The 11929-nt window shown below is 41.0% G+C and overlaps 1 pseudogene; it reads left to right on the forward strand.

The window, feature by feature from the left end:
* Positions 1–7825: 7825 nt before the first annotated feature.
* On the forward strand, positions 7826–10417 carry LOC147418020 (uncharacterized; annotated as a pseudogene).
* The last annotated feature ends 1512 nt before the right edge of the window (positions 10418–11929 follow it).

An 11929-nucleotide genomic window follows, 5' to 3' on the forward strand; every position in this document is an offset into this window, starting at 1 on the left:
GTGGTTCTATAGATATGCTGCACGCTCTATTCCGACACACGAGTTGGAAGAAAACTCACACCGAAGCTTGTAGGAACTTACCACACGTAGAAGCCGATAGCGTGCACTCTTGGTATCTGTGCGTAGCTCTCACCATTGCTAACACAATGGCGGTGTCGCTTCTCCAATGGCGGCCCCGTAGCTCGTGTAGCAAGAAGATAAGACTCTCTCTCTCTCTCTCTCTCTCTCTCTCTCTCTCTCTCTCTCTCTCTCTCTCTCTCTCTCTCTCTCTCTCTCTCTCTCAGACACAGTCACGGCGCTCAAAAACTCACTTTGATTAATTGAATCCCCCTTAGGTTACAAAACTTTGGCTTATATACCTCAGCCTTGGAGGTGAGAACATCTCTAATTATTTACATCAACAGGTGAAATTACTTCGGGATTACAAGCTGGAAACTCAATTGAGTCCCGTTACTTAATGAATGGCTCAAATCAAAATTAATGTCGGAAAGACATTTATTACAATCAATGGTTACAAAATGATGGGTGTGAGCAAAAATGTGGGTGTGATCCTCTGCTGGCTCAACACTTCCTCTGCTGACTCAACACCCAATTAGAGATCATAGACAAGCCAAAGTTGAGCCGCACTGCAAGGAGGCGTCAAAACCAAGAGTTAGCTCGACAACACAAGAAAGCAGAAATGGAAGCACAGACCAAAGCACAACCAGAATCCACAGACTTGCATCCTGCACCAGAACATTTCAAATCTTACACCACAGGGGAAGCAAAGGTTGTGTACACAAAAGCCCAAAGAATACCTATCGATGGGAATAATGGAATCTATGATGGTCCGGCAATAGTTAAATAAATAGAATTAGCCGACCCCGGTGAAGAATCAAAACCTGTTTTTATTGCCCAAGATCTCACAGAAGTTGAAGAGGCGGTCCTCAAAGAGCTTCTCAAGGAATTCAAGGACATATTCGCTTGGACATACCATGATATGAAAGGTGTTCCACCTTCTGTGGTCCAACATACAATCCCTATGATTAGCACTGCGAAGCCCGTACAACAAAGACCCTACCCAATGAATCCTAAGTACGCAAGGATCATTCAAGAAGAACTAGAAAAGCTTATCAAATGTGGGTTCATATATCCTATTGAACACTCTGAATGGGTGTCTCCAATAGTTATCGTGCCAAAAAAGAATGGGAAACTCAGGGTGTGCGTGGACCTCAAAAAAGTTAATGCAGCTACTAGAAGAGACCATTACCCCCTACCATATTCCGAACATGTACTCGAAAGAGTTGCAGGCAAGGAAGCTTATAGCTTTCTAGATGGGTACTCAGGCTACAACCAAATCACGATAGCGCTAGAGGACCAAGCTAAAACTGCCTTCATCACAGAATTTGGCGTGTTTGCATTTTGTGTGATGGCTTTTGGCTTAACAAATGCCCCTGCTACATTCCAACGATTAATAAACACTGCTTTTAAAGAATATTTGAGAGAGTTTTGTGAAGCTTTCTTAGACGACCTTTGTGTTTACTCTTCTTGGAAGGAACATCTATCATGTTTGCGGAAGGTGTTTGAAAAGTGTAGGTTATATCGTATCTCATTGAACCCGTTCAAATGCCAATTTTGGGTCAAGCATGGAGTTATTTTAGGGCATATAGTATCTAAGAATGGTATCTCAACCGATGAGAGAAAAATTAAAGTGATTCTAGAGTTACCACCACCAACCAATTACAAGGGAGTTCAAAGGTTCATGGGACACGTGGGTTATTATTGACGGTTTATTTTATTTTTCGATGAGATAGCACGTCCTTTGTACAAGCTTCTCATTGAATTTAAATGGACTGAAGAGTGTGACCAGGCCTATGAACAATTGAAGAAAACACTAGCAAGTGCTCCGATTTTAAGGACACCTAACTGGGATGTCATTTTCCATGTGCATATTGATGCATCAAACTTTTCTATTGGGTGTGTTCTCACTCAACCAGGAGAACATAAATTGGACTATCCCATTAGCTTTGCAAGCCGTCAATTGAACGATGCTGAAAGGAACTACACCACTACAAAGCAAGAAGGTTTAGCAATGGTTTATGCAGTAAAGAAATTTCGCTACTACCTTCTGGCAAACAAGTTTGTATTTTATGTGGATCATCAAGCGTTGTTGTATCTGGTAAACAAGCCATGCTCCACAGGAAGAATCACACGATGGTTGTTAATTCTTCTGGAGTTTGATTTCACGATTGTAGTGAGACCCGGTAAAAGGCACGTCATGGCTGATCATTTGTTTCGCATACCCAATGGTGAAGCCCCTACAGGAGTTGATGATGAATTACCCGATACTTCCCTATTCATAGTTGAGACTATGCCTGAATGGAGTGAGAACATTGTTAACTTTTTAGTTAATGGTTTTCCACCCAAGGAACTTCGTAAGGATATCGCTCGAAGGTTAGTAAAAGAATGTGAACCCTATTGTTTGATTGCCGGAACTCTGTATAGACTAGGCAAGGACGATATTCTTAGGCGTTGTGCCCGCGAGGATGAATATTTGTATATCTTGCAAGAAGCACATATGGGCATAGCAGGAGGACATTTTTCAGGAGACCTGACTGCTAGAAAGGTGCTGCAATCAGGCTATTGGTGGCCAACTTTATTTAAGGATGCATCACTTTTTACAAAAGGGTGTGATGAGTGCCAACGTTACAAGACCACACAGCGCAAAGACAGAATGCCCTTATATCCTATTAAAGTAACCCAACCATTTGAAAATTGGGGCTTAGACTTTGTAGGTCCAATTAGTCCCGCAGCTTGCAACACTCAATCTGGATATATTCTAGTTGCTACGGACTATGTAACAAAGTGGGCTGAAGCTAAGGCTTCACAAAAAGCTGACGCGAGGACAACAGCTAAGTTTCTTTTTGAGAACATTATCACAAGATTTGGTTGCCCTTTTGAAATTGTTAGTGATAATGGTACCCATTTTATAAATGAGGTAATAAGAGAGCTTACCACGACCTTTATGATATCCCACCATAAGTCTACACCTTATTACCCGCAAGCTAATGGACAAGCCGAGAGCACCAACAAGACTCTAATCTCTATTTTAACCAAGACGGTAGAAGCTCATCGCACTGATTGGGATTTGAAGTTGACATCTGCTCTATGGGCTTATCGTACTGCTTATAAAGTGGCTATTAATTGTACGCCATTCAAAATGGTATACGGCCAAGAAGCGGTTATGCCTTGGGAGTTTGTCATTCCTAGTCTTAGGGTAGCTTCGCGAGAAGGATGGAATGGTAACCCCTTAACCGAGCGTTTATATATCTTAGAAAAACTAGACGAAGAGAGACAGTTGGCTGTGCAAAATGCTCTTGTGGAAAAGGATAGGAGAAAGAAGTGGTTTGATCGCCATGTGAAGGACAAGGACATCAAAGTTGGTGATAAAGTCCTTATGTATGGAGTACATAAAGAGAAGAAAAAGTTGAAATATGCTGGTAAAGGACCATATAGAGTATGTGAAATTACCCCACAAGGAACGCTTCGTGTGGAAACTCTTGATGGAGTTGAAACCATTGGATTCCTCAATGGGAGTAAATTCAAAAGATATTATGATCCTTTAAGCCAAGAAGAACTACGGGCCATTCATCAAAAGAAGGCCGCTAAAGCACAAACCGAGTTAAAGAAGATACAAGCTCAAGCTGAGGCTAAGGAACGACAACAACGTATAAGATAAAAACGAGAGGCTAACCTTGGAGTCACAAATGCATTCCACGTGGAAATCGAAGAGGATTGGTTGGACTCTAACACACCTCTACGATACCCTATTGAGTTAAATAGTTCCTATGGAAAAGTGCTATATAAGGCCTTATTGGACACGGGTGCTAAATATAATCTGCTATCCTATGGGGTGTGGTGTCAGTTACGGAAGCCACCTCTATCTGAGAGTATTATCCAAGTCAAGGGTGTCAACAAGAAAAAAACTACGGTTTTTGGAATCTGGCACACTTCTGTCAGTTATGACAATGGAATTGTAGCTCAAGACTTTTTGGTCATGCCTACTGGAACTATGGAGGGTAATATAAACCTAGGACGCACGTGGATGATAGCCACCAAATGCACTATTGATTGGGGGACTGGGGGTGTCACAACGCAAAAACCAACTCTTATCCCTACCACTCAAGCCATAGTCCCTGAGATATTACCCAAGGAAATAAAACCCAAGACATTGCATGTCCAAGAGGTTGAACCATACGTCCCCATAGCCCAACTCTCTAGATCTTCAACTGATGTAGTTGAAAGAAATCTTGAGACACACAAGAACCATCCTAATATAACAAAGAAAGCATACAAGTGGGTCCCTAAAGCTTCTTTAGTAACCATGGCTGATGCTAAAAAACGGAAGCCTCGTAAGAAACGTCCCACTCGCTCCAAGAAATGTAAGAAAACGTGGCGCTGGATTCCTAAACGACTATTAAAAGCCCAAGGATACTATGATGGAAATGAGCAAATTTGGGTACCTAAACGTAAGATGTGTCCTTCCCTATCGACAACAAACCCATATGAGTCAAACAGTGTAACGCTAAAGCCAATGGCAGACCGTGGGAAGGGAAAGATCATAGAATGCTACACACCTAGTCCAGAGCTAGTTTGGGCTCCAAGGCAAACCCAATTTATTCCACCTAGCTCACGAAGGGGGGAGTTCCATGAAGCTTCTAGCTCCTCATGTAATACATCCATAGAGGTAAAAGCTTCTACACAGCCTCCATCTATAGTAATGGACCTCAATGAAGCTACAAAAGAATCCACACCTCCCAGTGTTGAAGAATCACCTGATAAACCACTTCAAGTTCGATCCTAGGAGAGTACCTTACCACCCTTGCAACTTGACGAGGCACCTAGGGTAATACAAAACTACTGGCAAAAATCCTCACCTATTACCAACTGGAACAATTGGTTTCAAAGGGTGACAAGCTCATTTCAAACGGTATGATCTACCCAAGGAAGGGGGGAGTGTTTGTGGACATCCATCATTCACTTGCTTCCCTCTCAACCTTTCTCCCTGACCTCTTAATCTCCGATCTTAGGGAATGTATATATAAAGCCTTATACTCACAAAAACAAGATAAAAAAGTAAAAGAGCAAGAGCCATCACACAAATCATAAAAACAAATTATGCACAAGAACACGACCCTTGTAATATTTGCACTCTAACCATCATCTATTTGCGTGTACAGATATGGCTAGTACGCTAGAGTCATCCACTCCTCCCTTGGGTGAGAGGTACCCTCGTTACTTTTCACAAATATTTCACATGGTCTTTCCAGTGCTTGCATGTGAATGGGATTTGATAGGTACGCTAGCATGTGAGAGGAATTTTGAGGAGTTAGAATGGTTGATACGTCTCTTGACCACGTCTGATCCATACTTAGTAGAGATCGTTTCTCCCATTGCACAAGCCTACCCTTTTGACCAAGATGACTATAGGTGTCTAGTGACCTTCTTAGTAAACATGGGCACCTATGATGAAGAAGAAAATTTACATGACTACACGGATGGCACATATGGTCTCATGAATGATGACTTTGTTTATCTCGACGACGAGGATAGGGGTTTAGCCTTAGGGTTTCCCCCCAACCTCTACAATATCCTATTCCCTTGACTCTTTAGGGGGAGTGCAAATAATTAGGTTAGGGTTCCTTATGTTTTTTGTTGTGTTCAATAAGTGTTGGTACCTTTTCCCACTAATGTGCCTTTTGGAGGTATTCCTTTTGTTTCTTAGTGTGTACAGGAGCGTGTTGCTATTGATAGGATTTGGACCTTCATGGAACCTTTCTCTCGTTCACACTTCAAATCAAGCGCGACCATCAACACAAACAGGTGTTTTATGTCCATTAGCATTGCCCTTATCTTTTTGCATCCATGTTTGTCTGCTTTGATTGTGATTGGTAGCATAATACTCAGCGCATTTGCTTAGTATCAAACATTTAATTCAATGTAATGTTTTGTCATAATCACTTGTCTAGGTTTAAAAATCAAGCAGTCCGACTAAGCTAGTTTGACCAAGCTAGGTATTAGAAATCTTCTCTTAATACCATGGGGAATGCCTTCCTAATAAGCAATGGTTACTTAGGTTCTTAATCCGATTTAGGCAGCATTGTGTGAAATGTACTAGGGCTTTCTAGTGGGCTTAACCCTATTGACATTTAGCTTAAGTATTATAAAGGGAGTTTACTAATGTGATGAGCCTGGGGAGGGTAACAGTGTTATATGACCCCCCAAAGTTACAAAATTAAAATGCTGAAAATGAACAAACAAAAAATCAAAGTGCCACAATGTAAAATTTTAAGCTGGAAGAGAAATCCCTGCTTAAATTGGTACTTCACTCACATGTATCGCCTATGGTACTAGAGCCCTAGAGGTTCCCAGTGTGGGTGCTTTTCCTTGAAAAGCAAAAAACCCAAGGCATACAAAATAAGCACACACATCAAAATTGAATCAATGTGAAAAGACTTTGGGGGGTCAAAGAAAAGGTAATCAGTCAGGCGATGATTTCATGAGAAATTCCTTTTATTGTAGCTTAACTACAAGGTCTTCTAGGTATAGCCTCTAGTCAGCCCTCGAACATCAAATACTTGGCTCTCGCGATTAAACAACTTAATTGACCAGAAAAAATTGAGAAGTTACCCATGGTATTAATAGTCGAGCTCTAGTGCCTTTTGACCGTTAAATTAGCGACCCCGAACTTGTTTAATTTTTTACCTTTACATCTGTTTATGCATTTTATTATATTGCAATTTAATGTTTATTGCTGACAAATTGTCTAAAATTCTATTACCAATCACTTTGTCTGTCTATTGCATATGATTTTTAATTGTATATGAGAATGCAATTACTATGGAAATGTTGTTTGATTTTGCAGTGATTGAAGAAGGCTACGCACATCCATGTCGACTACTCTTCCATCTCGATGAACGAGCTTCAACTGGATAGCTTCCGAGGACGGAATCTACATCAGGAAGGGGGGCATGTTAACCCTCACGGCACACGGACACCCTATGATCTATAAACGTTGTATTATTTAGAGTCAGGTACCGGGCTTGTCGGACCAATAGGAACAGGGTAAGGGTGATCGCCGATGACAAGCGCACTCTAACTGGAATATTCAAGGAGTTAGTTGGCTAAGTATGGGCGCCCAAGTGTGAATGGGGTGAGCTCATATAAAATCCACTAAACCTAATTTTTACTCATTCACTCATTGTGCAATAGAAGCTGCTCTTGCTCCATCTCCACCTTCTCCTTCACCATCTCCTTGTGTGTGTGTGTGTACGTGTGTGTGAGAGAGAGAGAGAGAGAGAGAGAGAGAGAGAGTGAGAGTGTGTGTGTGTGTGTGTGATCGAGCGTTGCAGCGGCACGACGGCGGCGAGGCGGTTGAGCGCGGCGTAGCGGCGTCTCCCTCTTCTTCGCGGCGCGGGAATCCTTCATTCGCAACTACGCAGGAAGGTGAGTGACACACCATTCTTCCTTGTGAGCTTGTCTGTTGTATGGTTGTGTGCTAGGAGCCTTTGTGGCTCGCACACGGCGCGTAGCAAGTCCCTAGCCATGACAATCACGAACCTTGCAACAGTTGGAGATTGAGAAGGATGGATTGTCACCTTCAGAGACAATACTCTCATGCATACATGAGACTTTTTTATTGCCGCAAGGTTTTTCAAAGTCTAGCATGGAAGTAGGAACTTGTGAAAGATGGCATCTGTTGTGCTTAGCAATTGCATCCTCTGAAGGTCAAGCAACACAGTTGTACAAGAATGCTCAAAGGCTTGGCCAATGTCATTGCTTGAGCATGATTCAGAGAAAGGGAATCGCTCTACATGGTTTGAAAGCAACAAAAAGGGCTCTCGAAGGTTGGGAGATCATTTGTTTGAAGAGTTATTGGGGCCAACAATATATTCATCTAGAGGGATTTTCCTACTCAAAAGTATACATATGCGGCAAGCGATATGAAGCAAAAGACAATGTGGTGATCACTTTAGGCAGAAATACTAATTTAGGACATCAAAATAAATCAAGGGTTTTTTACTTGTTACTTTGTAACATTTAATGGCCTAATAACTTGTGTGTAGGGGAAATGAGCATGAACATAGTGGGCATTTCATTAGAATATATTCCTAATGAGAATTGCAAGAGTGCTTGGGTGGAGAGAGCAACAAAAAGCATAACACCTAGTTAGATAGCATCGACAATACTTTCAAAAGAGAGAGAAATTAAGCTAATGACAACAGTTGAGGACCAGATTTTCATGGAGCCGGTCCCCCCTCCAAAAGGCTTTGTATTATGGTTTCTCCCATCAAGAGAGACATTGTACAATACAGTTCTTTGTGTTCCTTCAAGACTAGCTAGTGCAATGAAGATGAAAGCTTCATGCACTAAGCAAAACACTTAGCAAACACAACTTGAATTATCCTCGTTCTCAGACCCAAGACCTCACACACCTTCGAAGATGGTGAGAGCTAGCAGGGTATGAGAGTAGATTGAGAGGAAGAAGGAGTATCTTACGAGAAAGATGTACATCTCCTCACATAATCACTCATATTAGCATAGCTTAGCTTAGTAATTAGCTTGGTAGAGGAGATGAGCATGCATTGAAGCTTGGCTCTTGGTTGGATTTGCATCCACATGCCAAGAGAGTGTTGATGTAGGCTTCTATCTCACAAGCTTGGAGTAGGTGATGAGTTCTCCATTAAAGCTTGGGAAGAGATAGTCTTCTCTTTCTTCACACATGAGCTTGTGTGAGTGTGTGTGTGTGATAATGCCTTGCAAAAATCAGCCCCCTCTCTCTCTCTTGGGCGAGCCCTCTTGCTATTTGCTCTTGTTGAGCCCTCATTGGCTCTCCCCAAGTCAAGCCAATGACAATTAAGCAGCATAAGTGATAGCCTTCTGACATGTGTCCCCCTTTCCCCTTTTGTGAGAGCTTTAGGTAATTAAATAATTAAACTAAACTCTCATTGGACCCCTTTGCCTCCTCGCCAATAGGAATCAGGCAAGCCATTGGCCTCCTGAATGCTCATTGGACTGCTTGGGAGATTGCCCAATAGTCTTCTACGAGACTTAATTCTCATTGGTGTCTTTTATTAAATGTTTTTAAATTAATTAAACTAGATTTACTCTAGCTTAATTCTCATTGGTCCACTTCAAGGGTCATCCAATAGAAATTGGGCACACCTTGTGGGCATCTAGCTTAGGGAGCAGACATGTGTCCCTCATTCCCTTTGTGTAAAGGGAGCCTGTGTGTGTGTGTGTGTGGCTTTCTCTCTCATCCCCTAGAAGAAGGGCTCGCCCCCTCCCATGTAGGGATATGCATTGACTTTGGAGAGCACACAAAACATCCAATTCCCCCTAAGCTTTAACCCTTTGGACACAACCTTTGAATTTTGGAACCTTAGCATTTTGGAAGTCTTAATGGGCTGAACCTTAGGGTCTTTTTAGCCCATTGTTGCACATGGCTCTTTTGCAGATGGCCCCCCCTTTGGATCCCTATTTTCCCTCCTTTGGATCCCTACTGTGGCCGGTCTGCTAGCTTAACCAATATTCTAGCTTTTTCTCCCCTGGCACTTCCCCACATTAAATGATCAGTTTAATATGAGAAAATCATTTAGGAGAACTAGATATTGATTATTATGACAAATTTTTTGGACTAGAGCCAGCAAGCCTGCAAGAAACTGCCTTTGCTTCGCGTGCACGCAAACGAGTCAAAGACAAGTTATCTTGCGGACTTGCCGACAAGGGGAAAAGCGCCTCCATGCCGTATCGTGGCATGTCAACGGGGAATGGAAGCAAGTTTCCCCCTCGGGGGAGTAAAAAGTCTTTTCATGCCATGTTAGTCAGTCCATGTTCCCTTGTTAGTCACACCACCCGAGGGTAACGTCGGAAAATCACCAAACGAATTCAGTGTGTATGCAAGATCACGGGTTTCTTGTCACATGAGCATAACAGAGGCATTGAGTTGTTCTTGATTGGGGAGTTTGTAAATGGAGGCACTGGAATAGATTCTCTTCAACTTGATAAGGTCACTAGGATGCGAGTGATCAGTGATGTGGATTTTTCTTGCAAAAAGAAGTGTCTTTTATCAACATATGCCATACTACACAAGTGCTTCTTTCTACCTTTTCACAATACCCAAAACAAGGTGATATATGAAATGAGCGACACCATTTTTCGAACTTGGTTGCTACAACCTGGCAAGGTTGGATGTGCACGGCCATGGGTGGAAATAGGAGATGTAGTATAGGTTGTAAGCAGCTCCTCCATGTCTACTCCATCTTTCAAGGTTATTGTCGTGTTCAATATAAATACATAACAAAAAGCAGTCGAGCTAGGGTTTTTGAGGAGAGATCCAATCACGGATTATTGAAATGTTCAAGGAGAAAACAAGTGACAGGATTTGGAAACATGTTTGGAGGTGCTTCATGGATGGTCTCCAATTCAAAATGCCAATGATGCAAATGTCATGCCTACTTGTTTTAAGAGAGGAAAAAGAAATTCTTGATAGGGTCACTCATTGGAGTGCTCACTTTTTCAACCTTTAACACTAGGTTGGTAACCTACAGGACATAAAAGTGTCCTTTCAGGGTTTTGAAAAAAACCTCCAAAACCATAGTAGATCCACTCATTTTGTAAATTCCTTTCATGAGGTTATAGTTCAAGGCCTACTACACATGGAAAAAATTAAGAAACTTGTAAAATTTCTCATCTTTTGGTCACACCAAGCCTCCAAAGTTGATGAACCAGTACATTTTCATCAAAACAGTCATTTCTTACGTTTTGTTGCATAAAAATAAGATTAGGGATTTTTGTAGGACTTGAGATAAATTCCCTAGTTAACTTTAATGGGTTGGTGATCTAAACATATAATTGCTTTTCACTCACTATTTTTTGTTTTGCCAAAAGAAATAGGTACAAAAAAGTTGAATTTTGACCATTCTGGAACCTATCATCAAAGTTTCTATAGCTATGCTCAATACAAATAATATATGCATCTTTTCTTAGTTCCCTATTGGCCTTTAGGTTCATAAGGATCCATAAAACATATCAAAAGCATGATACATCTTTTACCAAGGGGAATCTTGGGGACAAAGATGAAGTGCTAAATACAGCAAACATGAAAAAACTGGGTTCAACATTATGAGCTGTAGAATCCCATAGAAACTATTCAATATCTACCCAAATTTGACCCTTATGACTAGATATGGTTACTACCTACAGAATTCATATAGTTGTCACAAGAAAATAGCAATATTTAGAAAGCTATACTTGATATACTCGAATGTTTTGTTTTCTTGTATAATTGAAAAAATCAACCATCATTGTGTACTATGAAAAATAGGGTATTAGGTGCCCCAAAACTCAAGGAATATTAGCTTTATGTTACAATATGCCACATAGAAAATCAAAACTGCATTTGGATATCATGAAAGCCACCAAAAAAATCATAAAAGAGCTAAAATTGGCTAAAAAACAGGATTTGATAATTTTTGTAATTTGGTCATAACTTACAACATTAACATATATGTCTCCCTAGAAGCATCAAGACATGTTGAGGACTACTAAAGATAGTTCTCTAGCATTGTAGACCTCACAAAACATGAGTTCTAGAGTGGTATAGTTACAAAAAGTTGAAAAAAGGCCAAACATAGGACCCGTTTTTTCACACAGTTTAGGTTGCAAAATGTTGTCCAAGGACAAGGTTAAAGATGAAATTGATATTCCAAAAAAATGTAGATTTTTTTTCAGCTTAGGAGCCAACTTTCTAGAAAGATAGCACCCCAAAATCCATTCTAAAACTCTTGACATAATTCAAGCAAAATGGTCACTTAACAGGATATAAAAGTGTCCCAGGACATAATAGTGTCCCATTACCAACCTAGTGTTAAAGACTTTGTCACTTTAG

Source organism: Adiantum capillus-veneris, chromosome 30 (assembly GCF_014529385.1).
Source record: "Adiantum capillus-veneris isolate H3 chromosome 30, ASM1452938v2, whole genome shotgun sequence".
Taxonomy (NCBI): Eukaryota; Viridiplantae; Streptophyta; class Polypodiopsida; order Polypodiales; family Pteridaceae; genus Adiantum; species Adiantum capillus-veneris.